General features: G+C 37.9%; 1 pseudogene; it reads right to left on the reverse strand.

Annotated features, from left to right (window-relative positions):
• Positions 1-288: 288 nt before the first annotated feature.
• The window catches only part of LOC110564498 (CDGSH iron-sulfur domain-containing protein 1-like), an 87573-nt pseudogene continuing 74661 nt past the window's right edge, over positions 289-13200 (reverse strand).

A 13200-nucleotide genomic window follows, 5' to 3' on the forward strand; every position in this document is an offset into this window, starting at 1 on the left:
ACCCCAGGATACAACTATATTCTAAGACTATTATTTTAAAGGAACGGATCCTTACAAGACCAAAATGACCCACATACCACGAGGCTTGTTTAGCCTTTTCTTCTTCTTTCAACAAATGTGCACCATGGAGTTTCAACAGCAAGTCTGATGGCATGAATATGAAAGCTTCGATTTGCAAGGTACCAACCATATCTAGAACCCAGGAGGCCAATCAGACAGTGGGTGCCATTCTAATTAAATGATCAGGTGCCTTCACAACACGCTGGGGTGCAGCCTCGCAACTGTCTATTAAGTTTCTTCCTTCTTGATGATCAGAGGTCCTATGTTGTCTCCTGTCTCTTCGTTGTGTTTTGTGTGAGGCCTATCTCAGAATGGGAAATTTTTGGACCCCCAGCAGTGGCAGAGCATGGCTGTATCTTCTGGATCCTCCATGGTATGAACCACCTTTGCATTGTCTTTCTGGGCCTGACGGTTCACCATAGTTTTTGGTGCGATTATCTTTTAACATAGAACTCTTTGTAACTGAGAGCAGCTGTGTCAGTCGCAAATGTGAAGGCAGCAATCCACTCAACTCGTACAGCAGAGTCGGAGTTGAAGGCCACGGTGTGGGCAGCAGGAAGGCCGCGGCAGGACCGCGCAGGCGAGCTCTGTGGACCTTGGAGATCTGGGCAAATGTGACCTCGGGAACCCACTTACTCACAACTCCTTTTCTTAACCACCCAATCACTTGTCTCGAGTAATGATCAGTCTGCTATTAAACTATAAAACAGAAAGAAATATTGACAGTAGAATCAACAGGGATGAACCTATTGAAATGTAAAAGATTAATAGAAACAACTCTCATGCAATTTTATTCTTATGTGAAATGTGAAATAGATTGCCATAGATGTAAGATATGTAAGGAGCTATAAGAGACACAAAGATGACTGTGCCCAGAAATAACCAACCACTCTCCTGGAACCAAGATTTCTGCCTTGTTCTCCAGGCAGACAGTTTGATACAGAAAACTTAGAAGTCACAATAATAATGAAGCTATACAAATGTATCTCAGGCTTTGAACTAGGTCCAAATCAATTGCCAGATGTAGAATTTTAGTGAGAAAACCACTTAAGAAAATTCTAGCTCCCGCTTGACATTTCTTTTTGATATTATATATATATATATATATTGAAACACTACTAGTAACATAGTTAACTATGAATTTTAGTTTTGTCCTATCTGTAGAATTTTGAATTGAGAAATATTCTTTAGAATAATGTGGATAGTAACAATTCCTTTAAAATATCACTTGTATAATGGCCCTAAATACGGATAGTGTGACTGGACAGCGACTGTAGACAAATTGTGAAGTAAGAATAGGGTGACCAGTACTCTGAGTTTTGATCAAATTGTCAAGATCATTTCATCATATTTCATTTATCACAAACTTAATCAGCTTACCAAGGAGAGCCCCAGGGGTAGGTATTTGGATCCGTCAAACTTGGAATCTGATAAATGTGGGTAGTTCTATTTGCTTTGTCTGTCCCTGTTCTCTTTATAAAAACATAGGCTTTGTGATACTTCTCATTTCCATATATGACTTTATGAAAGCAGATTCTGGGCATGGTAACTTCCCCATTTGCTGCTACACCTCACACTGCCTGACATAATCAGCACTCAATAAAGCATTTTTAGAATGCTTATGCCAATTATCCATCCCTTCTGCTCACGATCAGATCTCAGTCATTCCTTGAGACTTGTGCAGTTCTAATTGACATTACTGTTGTTTGTTGCTCCTATTGCCCTTTTGGCAGGCTTGTCGATCTGCTTTCATGAGAAACATAATCACCTCAGGATTTATTCAGTACCCCACAGAAATACATATTTCAACTTGAGAGATGAGGTTTTGAAAGACAGAGAATGGAGAAAAAAAAGATATGATTTTCCAGCTTCCCGAACAGGGCTATTTTGTGATGTGGTTTCATTCCATATTTCCCAGTAGAAGGATAAGTTTGTTGCAGAACGTTGTCCTCCGAATATATCAACCCTTTACCATCTTAGTCATAGCAACTGTTATTGTATAAGAGAGTCTCTAAAGATGAGGCATGTTCACCATCAGAGGATGGGTAGAGAGGGTCATCAGACTCTCATCTGAGATTCCAGCCACTCTCTACTGCACCTATAGCCTCGATACATGTAATTTCAACTCAGTTGAACATGATCTTGAGAGATGCTGGAATATATACAGAGGTAAGATGGAGAAGTCCCATCTACAAAGAGAAATCATTATCCCTATGGGAGTGAGACTTCACTAGCATAAGCTGGGGCCAACTAAGCTTCTATAGTTCACCCCTCCCCATTTTCCTGTAAGTAAACCCAATAATATCACAGGTTTAGCAAACTGGATTTGGCTGGAATCATTATTGATCTTTTTATTGGTGACCTATCTAGGGAGTATAGGGTTTTTTGTTCACATCTCAGGAAAAGTTAAGCCAGCAAGCACGTAAGATGTAAGACTGCAAGAAGCTGACAATATAGACAATGAATCCAGTGAAAATCTAATCAACATTGTCTTAATATGCAGAATTTTTTTTCAAGTGACCCTAACCCAGCAGATGTGAAAATCCTTTATCTAACACTACTGTCAGAAATGACAGCCTATAGACTGGGAAAGGATCTTCACCAACCCTCTATCTGACAGAGGTCTAATATCCAGGATATATAAAAAGCTCAAGAAGTTAAAAAGCAACAAATCATGTAATCCAATTAAAAAATGAGGTACAGAGCTAAACAGAGAATTCTCTGTAGAGGAATATCAAATGACATAGAAACACTTAAAGAAATGTTCAACATCCTTACTCATCAGTGAAATGCAAATCAAAATGACCCTGAGCTCCTGAATCAAAATATCTGGGCACAGGGGTCTTCTCTGATACTGATTCTCCAACCAAGGACCATTCATGGATATAAACTAGAAACCCTGTTCAGATGTAGCCCATGGCATCTCAGTATCCAAGTGGGTGTCCTAGTAAGGGGAACAGGGACTGTCTCTGACATAAACTCAGTGCCTAGCTCTTTGACTGCCTCCCCCTGATGGGTGAGCAGCCTTGCCAGGCCACAAAGGAGGACAATGCAGCCAGTCCTGATGAGACTGGATAAGCTACAGTCAGATAGAAGGGGAAGAGGACCCCCCCCCATTCCATGGACTTGGAGAGGGGCATAGGAGGAGATGAGGGAGGGAAGATGATATTGGGAGGGGAAGAGGGAAGGGGCTACAGCTGGGATACAAATGAATAAACTGTAATCAATATAAAAATAAAAATTTAATTAAACAAACAACAAGAAAAAACGAACCTGAGATTTCACCTTACACCCATCAGAATGGCTAAGATCAAAAACTCAAGTGATGATGAAAGGAGAGGAGGTCCTCTAATCAGTGGACTTGTAAAGGGGCAGGGAGGAGATGAGGGAGGGAGGGTGGGATTGGGAGGGAATGAGGGAGCATGATACAGCTGGGATACAGAGTTTAAAAATGTAACTAATAATAAAAATAAAAAAAGAACATGATAAAAAAATTCAAGTGACAATACATGCTCCAGAAGATGTGGAGAAAGGGGAACCCTCCTCCATTGCTGGTGAGAATGTAAACTTGTACAATGAATTTGGAAATAAATCTGGTGCTAGTCCTTTCTCTTAAAACTAGGAATAGTACTACCTCAAGATCCAGCTGTGCCATTCTTGGGCATATATGCAAAATATGCTCAACTACGCAATAAGAACATTTGCTCAACCATGCTCATAGCAGCTCTATTTGTAATAGCTAGAATCTGGAAACAACGCAGATGTCCCTCAACTGAGGAATGGATAAAGAAATTGTAGTACATTTAAACAATGGAATATTACTTAGCAATTAAAAACAAGGAAATCATGAAATTTTCAGGTAATAGTGGAAACTAGAAAAGTTCACCCTGAGTGAGGTATCCCAGAAGTAGAAAGACACACATGGTATATACTCACTTATAAATGGATATTAGACATACGATATAGGATAAACATACTAAAATCTGTACACCTAAAGAAGCTAAGCAAGGAGGAGTACACTGGGTAAGATGATCAATCCTCATGCAGAAAGGCAAAGGGGATGGACCTCAGAAGAGGGAGAAAACAGGGGACAAGACAGGAGACCATCACAGAGGGCTGTTGAAAGACTTTACCCAACAAGATATTGAAGGAGATGCTGAGACTCATAGCCAAACTTTAGGCAGAGTGCAGGGAATCTTATGAAAGAAGGGGGAGATAGGAAGATCTGGAGAGGACAGGAGCTCTACAAGGAGAGCAACAGATCAAATACATCTGGGCACAGGATTTTTTTCTGAGACTGATACTCCAAACAAGGGCCATGTATGAAGATATCCTTGAACCCCTGCACAGATATGGCCTATGGCAGCTCAGTATCCAAGTGGGTTTCCTAGTAAGGGGAAAAGGGACTGTCTCTGACATGAACTCAGTGTCTGGCTCTTTGATCACATTTCCCTGAGGGGAGAGCAGCCTTGCCAGAGGAAGACAATGCAGCCAGTCCTGATGAGACCTGATAGGCTAGGGTCAGATGGAAGGGGAGAGGGACCTCCCCTATCAGTGGACTTGGGGAGAGGCATGGGATGAGATGAGGGAGGGAAGATGGGATTGGGAAGGAATGACAGAGGGGGCTATAGCTGGGATACAAAGTGAATTAACTGTAATTTATAAAAAATAAATAAATTTTAAAAATAATAAATGTTAATTTCAGATGCAAATGTTTTAAATTCATTTGTTGGGATAATCTCACCATTGGAAATATTTAAAAATATATATTTCTTTTTGAACCTTTGTCTTTTTATATTATTATTATTATTATTAATGATTCATTTGCTTTCTATCCCTGTTCTAGTCCCCTCTCTCATCTTCTGGTCCCACCCACCTTCTCTCTTTCTCCCCATTCTTCTTCCCTAGTCCACTGATAGGAGAAGTCCTCTTACCCTATTGTCTGATCCTAGCCTATCAGTTCCCATCAGGACTTCCTGGATCCTCTTCCTCTGTGTGCTGGCTAGGTGGCCCCACCAGGGAGAAGTGATCAAGAAGCAGGCAACAGAGTTCATGTCAAAGACTGTCCTACATGGAGACAGACTGTTTATGGGCTACATCTCAGTAGGGGGTCTAGGTCTTTTCTGTCTATGATCTTTGGTTGATGCATCAGTCTCTGCAGTCTCCACTGAGCCCTGCTTTTTTTTTGGGGGGGGGCTTTGTTGGTGTCCTTGTATGGCTCCTATCTCCTCCAAGTCCTTTTATATCCTCTTCCATAAGACTCCCTGCTCTCTGTCTAAGGTTTGGCTGTGAGTCTCTGTATCTGCTTTGATCCCCTGATGGGTGGAGTCTTTTAGAGGACATCTGTTGAGGCTCCCATCCTGTTCACTCTCTTCTACTGCTTCTGGTGTCTACCCTGTTTTCCATTCTGAATCAGAATGAAACATCTTCCTTAAGGTCCTCCTTGCTTTTTAGCTTCTTTACATATGTAGATTTTAGTATATTTTTATACTATACTATATTATATATTATTTGATATTATATAATAATAATATAACAATATTATTATATAATACCCACTTATCAGTGTGTGTATACCATGCATGTCTTTTTGCTTCTGGGATACCTCACTCAGAATAATCTTTTGTGGTTCCATCCATTTGTCTGCAAATTTCTACATTCTTCACATCATTTCTCCTTTACTCTAAGCTCCTCTGTTTGTTAGTGGTCAGTCCTAGCTATGACCTCCCCAAATCTCCTGGAAATTATCTATTTTCATTCTCCAGATTTTTCTGTTCTAGATGATTCATGTAGATAAAAATCATAGAACTTGTAGTTGTGCCATTTAAAAATCAAACATGAAGACATCAAGATTTATTTACATTTTACTTTTTATGAGTAGATTTTCATGTGGTCAAACAATATTCTATTTTTTAAAAAATTCTCAAACAGGATATCACTGTGTAGCTCTAATCTTCTTAAAACTCTCAATTATTCTTACTCTGCCTTCTGAATACTGGGGCAGTTGGCATGTGTCAATGAGCTGGACTGTTGCATTTTATTGATCTATCTATATCTATCTATCTATCTATCTATCTATCTATCTATCTATCTATCTATCTATCGAAAGAGGCCATTGTTTTGTCTGAGTCCTTATTTTTCTGTGTCATATTTTCACTAATTTAATAAAAATTGCAATAAAATCTGACACTTAAAATAGATAATTCTGTCTATTTTAGAGTACACCACTCAACTATTTTATTATATTTCCAATGTGTGATGATCACTGCTCTAACTATTTTTCTTAAGTTGGGATGTTTGATATAAGTTAACTTACAGTATTTGGCCTTCATGTCTAGCTTATTTTTCACTTTGCATACACTTTTGAAGTTCATTCATGTTGTAAAGTTTGCTGGAAGGAATTTGCAATACATTATGAAAATTTGATGACATTAGGAGAAAGGGGAACCCTCCTCCATTGCTGCTGGGAATGTAAACTTGTACAATGACTTTGAAATCAATCTGGTGCTAGTGCTTTCTCTTAAAACTAGGAACAACGCTACCTCAAGATCCAGCTATACCACTCCTAGACATATATGTAAAATATGCTCAAGTACACAACAAGGATATTTGCTCAACCATGTTCATAGCAATTCTATGTAATAGCCAAAGGTGGAAACAACCTAGTTGTCCCTCAGTGATGGAATGGATACAGAAATTGTGGTACATTTGAACAATGGAATACTACTCAGCTATTAACAATAAAGAAATCATGAAATTTGCAGGCAAATAGTGGGAACTAGAAAAGATCATCTTGAAGTGAGATAACCCAGAAGCAGAAAGACACACATGGTATATACTCACTCATAAGTGAATATTAAACCACATAATATAGGATAAACATACTAAAATCTATACTTCTAAACAAGGAAGACCCTAGGGGAGATGCTTAATCCTCATTCAGAAGGACAAACTTGATAGACATTGGAAGCAGGAGAAGACAGGGATCAGGTTGGGAGCTTGCCACAGACAACCTCTGAAAGACTCTACTGATCGAGGTATTGAAGCAGAGGTGGAGACTCATAGTCAAACTTTGGACAGAGTTCAGGGAATCTTATGAAAGAAGGGGGAGATAGAAAGACCTGGAGGGTACAGGAGCTCCAAAAGGGGACCAACAGAGCCCTAGCAACTGGGGCCTTGAAGAGAATGATACCCCAGCCAAGGACAATGCATGGAAAGGACCTAAAACCTCAGCTCAGATGTAACCCATAGACTCAGTGTCCAAGTGGGGTCCTTAATAAGGGCAGCAGGGACTTTCTCTGGCATGAACTCAGTGGCAGGTTCTCTGATCACCTTCCCCTTGGGGGTGCAGCCTTGCCAGTCCACAGAGGAAGACAATACAACCAGTCCTGATGAGACCTGCTAGGCTAGGGTCAAATAGACCTCCTCTATCAGTGGACTAGGGGAGGGTCATAAGGGGAGAAGAAGGAGGAAGGGTGGGATTGGGAGGAGAAGAGGGAGGAAGCCACAGCCAGGATACAAATTAAATAAATTATAATAAATGGTAATATTAAGAAAGCAAAAAAATATGCAGAGAAGCACAGTGATCCTAACATAAATGTGAGACATGAAGAAAAATTAACTCATAAATAAAAAACACAAATAAATATGATGTCATGGTTATAAAAATAATTCCTACTGAAGTAAATGTTGATTGGATAATATTTTGGATGAATGGTCAGTTCTTGATAGTAGTTTAAACCAATTCTTTTAATTAGTATGGTATTTAACATTGTACGGCTAAGAAGGTCGTGTAACAGGAAATGATGAAACCAGAAATGTGCAGATTGTAGAGAGCCTTAGGGATGAGACAATGCCTTTTTTTAGACGAATGAAGGTCTGACATTGTTCTCGGGGTATAGATTTCTTTTTGACTCTCAAGAGATGAATTCAAAAGAGCAGATCAAGAATGTTCAAATTAGTAGTAAATAACTGTTATTTTGACCTATTTAAAACAAGCTATTTTTGGAAATAGTGAATTTTCCCCCTGAAATATGAATGATTTCCTGTCAAAACTTGAGTGGCTCCCTTTCCAAAATTCTTTGGTAGGGAGTCTGGGTCGGGCTGTGGGGACAGACTGCATAATTTCCCACAGAATTTCGTGATTCAGCAGTATTTGCTTGTGTGGTTTCCACTGACCTCAGCTGATAGTTTATTGGCAAAGAGAAAGGCTGGCTGGTTTTGGTTAATACTCTTTAGTACCTCCAATATTGGTTTGTAGTAAGTTTCTATTAATTTGTGCCCTGAGAAGGCAGTTTCTGTGTCTTGAGAAAGGCATCGATCCCTTGAGACACAACATTTTCCTGGTCCACATTTGCTCTCAAAACAGTTCTGCTACCAATCACTTGTTCCATAATGTGAAACAATGTAAATGAGGTCCCTGAGGATTACTTTTCTTTTGGCTCTTATTTTAAAACAAAAACTTATATTTCTATTTCTGTGTGTATGATATATGTGTGTGTGTATGTGCATGTCTGTGAATTGGGCAAGTGTACATGTGTAGGCCTAAAGTTGATATATAGAATCTCCTGTACCGATTCCCACCTTATTCACTGAGCCATCTTTCCAGCCCTTTATTTCTTAGTAAAGAAATTTCTGGTGTGTGTGTTTATGGAAACAGTGATGTTATTTTTAATTGTTTGGTGTTACTTTTAACATTCATGTATACACACACACACACACACACATGTACACGCACACGCACACACATATATATATGATCCAGAAATTATTGGTATGTTCCCTTCTCCATCTCCTCGTCCTTGTCTTCCTCCTCCTCTTCTTCTTTGGACGCCATATAGGATAAATATTTTATTTAAATAGTAATGATAAATGATGTATAAACTATTTAAGTATTTCAGAAAGCAGTAATTTTCCTGTATTGTGCAGGGAAACTTTGCTTTCCTTTTGAGTATATAATGCTCTTCAAAAACTTTTTAATCACTAGATTTCTTTCTTTATGCTTCTAGTGAGTGTATTCTTAAGAAATGTTACATATTGTTTTATTGAGTGATATGGAAACTCCATGAAGGAATTATTAGTCAGAAAATGTAGGTGCCTATTTATAATGTTTTTCATATATTTTTAATGAACAAAAAGGGAAGCACATATGCCTTATTTGAATATTGGGTGTCCTATGTTGACAATCATTACTAATTTGAATTTTTTAAAATTTTCCTAAAAAATCAAATTAAAGTTCTATTAAGATATATTATGCAGGCAGGATTCCCAACTGGGATACTGACCTTACAATTATTATTTTACTATTACTCATAACAATGTTATAAGCCAAGTAAAATTATTCCCGTCATTTATTATAGAGGAGACTGAAGAAATTTAGAAGGAAACAAAGATGTTACTTTACATTGTCAACTTGACATAATCTAAAATCTCCTGGATAAGAGCCTCTGAGAATGTCTTTGAAGGGTTATCCTAATTACCTTATGTGATGTGATAACTGATAGCTAGCATGTATGAGCTCATGAATTAATTAAATAGGCTTTTTTTTTTTTTTTTTTTTTTTTGACAGAATCTCAGTACATATCTCTGGCTGGTCTGCAAATCACTACGTCGACCAGGATGGCCCCAAACTCACAGAGTTCTGCTTGCCTCCCAAGTGTGGGGATTGAAATTTCCTACCATGATGCCTAGCCTTTCTGCTTTTGGTTGTGGTTGTAATGCAACTAGCTGTTTGGAGTTCCTATCTTCATGATTTTTCTACAATGGGCTGCAATCTAAAACTGTCAGTCAAAAGTGCTTTCTCTGTTACATTGCTTTCATCAATGCATCTTATCATAGCAGCAGGAAATGAAACCAAGACAGGAAACTACACGTTTGAAGTTTCTCACAGGAAAACAGTAAATTCCTCAGAGTCTAGAACCTGAGAAATTAATTACTAACATGTATCTCTTTGGCCCTCTGTTTATGCTTTGGGTGTGGATCTCAGTGGAATGTTGCCTAGATCCTAAAACCTCTAGCAGCACAATACTGGCACCAGTTAGTAGTGTTTTTGAAGGTTCCTGTGATGGTTTATGTGAGAAGGGCCCTTATAGGACCTTACATTTGCATAGTTGGTCCCCAGTTGCTAGGACAGTTTGAGAATGATTAGGGCAATATGGTCTTATTTGAGGAGACATGTCAGTGTGGTCAGCTTTGAAGTTCTAAAAGACTCTTGCAATTGTGATACTCTTTCTCTCTCTCCCTCCCTCCTTCCCCCTTCTCTCTCTCTTGCTCTCTATTTGCTTTCTAATTGCTCCTCAAGATGTAAGCTCCAAGCTGTTGATGCCTCCATGATTTTGTTCTGCCATTTTGAACTCTGACTGTCTGAAATTTTAAGCTAATGAACACTCTTTTGTAAGTTGCTTTGGTCATGGTGTTTTATCACAACAGAAAAATAGCTCAGATAGTCTTCAATGGCCATGAGCCCTATTCATCCGAATTGCTAACCGGAATCCCATTAATGATATCCTTTACTAGCTTTTTTTTGTTTCTCTATTTCCCAATTCTTACTTCCTCACTCTTTCTTTTCTAGAGCTCCCTGGCCCAAATCAATCCATGCTTAGGCTTTCTTGCATGTTTATACCAATAAAAACAGTGTAACTATAGTTTATGGGTGCCTGGTTGGTAACTCTTGTAATATGTATTCTAAGTAATAATCCCTTTCTGCTTTTTCCACTTAGTTATGAAGACCTATCAATTTTTCTTCCAAATATCAATTTTCTATTCCCAAAGGCCACTTCACAGCTCAGGCCTTTATCATATTGTCCCTGAGGTATTATGTTAGGCTTCTCCTTAGCATACCCTCTTCTATCATCTAAGACTTCCTGCATACTGATGCTCCATAAATTTTCTTCCTGTGTTAGTTTCATCAGTCACTTCCCCATTCCAAAACCTACAATTACTATGAACAATTTATCACATCAAATCTAAATTCCCTCCCTCCAAGTTAAGATGCATTTTCTCCACAAAATTCTCTGAGCTTGATAAGCTCTATTGATTTTCTATGTGACTGAATTCTTACAGCACTTGTAATCTTGTCACAGAGTTTAACACGTTTATTATCTTATATTATTCACATATTTTATGTGTTTTTATCAGTCCACTAAAACTTCCACTCATTGATGCTGATGCTATATTTTGCATTTTCTATAATCTAGTCACATTCAAGGTAAACATAAAATAGTAATGTTTGTTAACAATTTTAAGCAGATTAACCATTTATTCTTCGAAACTTCCTAGAAAAAGTAAATTCATATCTGATTCTACAAATACATTTCCTAAAGAAAGAAGATGTCAGAAACTGTTTAATTTCCCCAAAGTGTCAGGCTCAACAAAAAGTTCTTTTGACTTGAAATTCTAGAGTTTGGATTGTTAATATTCATGTGTTGAAAATCAGATCCAAGAAGGAAGGACTTGGATGCATTTCCAAATCTGAGGTTACTGTTAAATATTTCACTGTAAAATAAAGAGAAAGTAAAATTACTTGGGGGAAGCAACCTGTTGAAAATTTAAACACCTTGTAGCAAATTACTTAGGTAAGGTATTATTAGCTATTTTCTAGGTTTAAAAAGATATCTCTTAGAAATAGCAAAGAAGCCCATTTTTATTAATACAAATGATTGGATAAACAATGAGTTTTCATTTCTAAAATTTCCCTCAATATTCCCAAAGACAAATTATTGGGGGTGGAGGGTGCTAATGGTCCCTCCACTCCAAATTTAAGCTCTTTTCAAATGCACATAAAAGGCACAAATTCAAAACTTTATAGCATGCAGTATTGATTTAGTAGTAATAAAATAATGTAATACAAAAAGTTATGATAAAAAGTTGTATCTATAACTTTCCATATTTAATGCAGCTGTTTGCTATTGACAAGAGGTATGTGTGTATGTGTAGTATATACAGAAGCATGTTTTTGTGTGTATGTGTATACATGTTAGTGTGTATGTTTAAGGAATAATTAGAGAAATACTTCTAAAAAAGGTCTAAAACTAGAAACTGAAAGATAAATTTAATTCCCATCAGAGCCTGTCCAGGTGTTTTTCCAGGCTGGATTTTTATAATTACTTAAGCATGCTCCATTGCAAAGGTCCTAATAGAAGCATCTAAATCTTACTGTGCAACCTCAGGGAACAAAGATATTCTCTTAAAAACTTGATTGCTTTTCTATGGAAGCAGTTAGCTTTGATTTATATGACTTCTGAAGGGAGCTTCGCGGAGGCTTTGAGTAATCCAATAAGGATCATATAATATACTCCCCTTTACATCTCGCGGAGTTGCTGTGTGCGAGGCTCTTTGTTTATGGTTCAGGAAATGGGCTAAAAGCTTCCTGGGCTCATCTCTGTTCACAAAATTTGTTCTGGGGGAAAGTAATGGCCTCCCACATTTTAATACACAGTAAATCTCAATAGTGCAATGCTCCAGCAACACACCGCCTTGATGGAGTGAGTGGGCCTCTCCCGTGTTTGGAAGATTTTTCCTATTCAGCAGTTTGCATAAGACAGTGATTTTTGGCTCATTCCTGGGTTTCTATGTAGAGACATTGCTCTGTGAGATGCTCTATATATGTGTGTGCATGTGTGTGTGTGTGTACGTATGTGTGTCTTGTGTGTGTGTCTCTGAACATAGTCTGAGTGGCCTCATGACTCACTAACAGTCATCTGAAAAATAAAGATATGGCATTCGGAATACCCACTCATTTAATAAAAGTTTTATAATTCATCTAAAAGTCAATTTTGTGCTATTTTATATCATTTTCTTTTTTAAATTAATTGCTTAAATATTTCTTGCCCATCTGAAAATTTTTAGGGTCCTAAGAATGATATGGAAGTAAAGAACCAGAAATCCTGGTTTACAAATGCTTAGCAAATCTTTATATGAATACCTTCTTTAGAATCCTTCAGAATGGTTCTATTTCCCTTTTAGGCTATTTGTTCCTTCTAAGTGAGTTCTTCAGAAAATTTGTTTATATATGTACACACACACACACACACACACACACACACACGTCTCCAATCACCTGATGTGTAAAAGCCCAACTGAATTCTGTTCTGTTTAGCCAATAAACTGCCAGAGATATCATTCCTATACACCTACGTTTAG

The sequence above is a fragment of the Meriones unguiculatus genome, chromosome 15, assembly GCF_030254825.1.
Source record: "Meriones unguiculatus strain TT.TT164.6M chromosome 15, Bangor_MerUng_6.1, whole genome shotgun sequence".
NCBI classification, from domain to species: Eukaryota; Metazoa; Chordata; class Mammalia; order Rodentia; family Muridae; genus Meriones; species Meriones unguiculatus.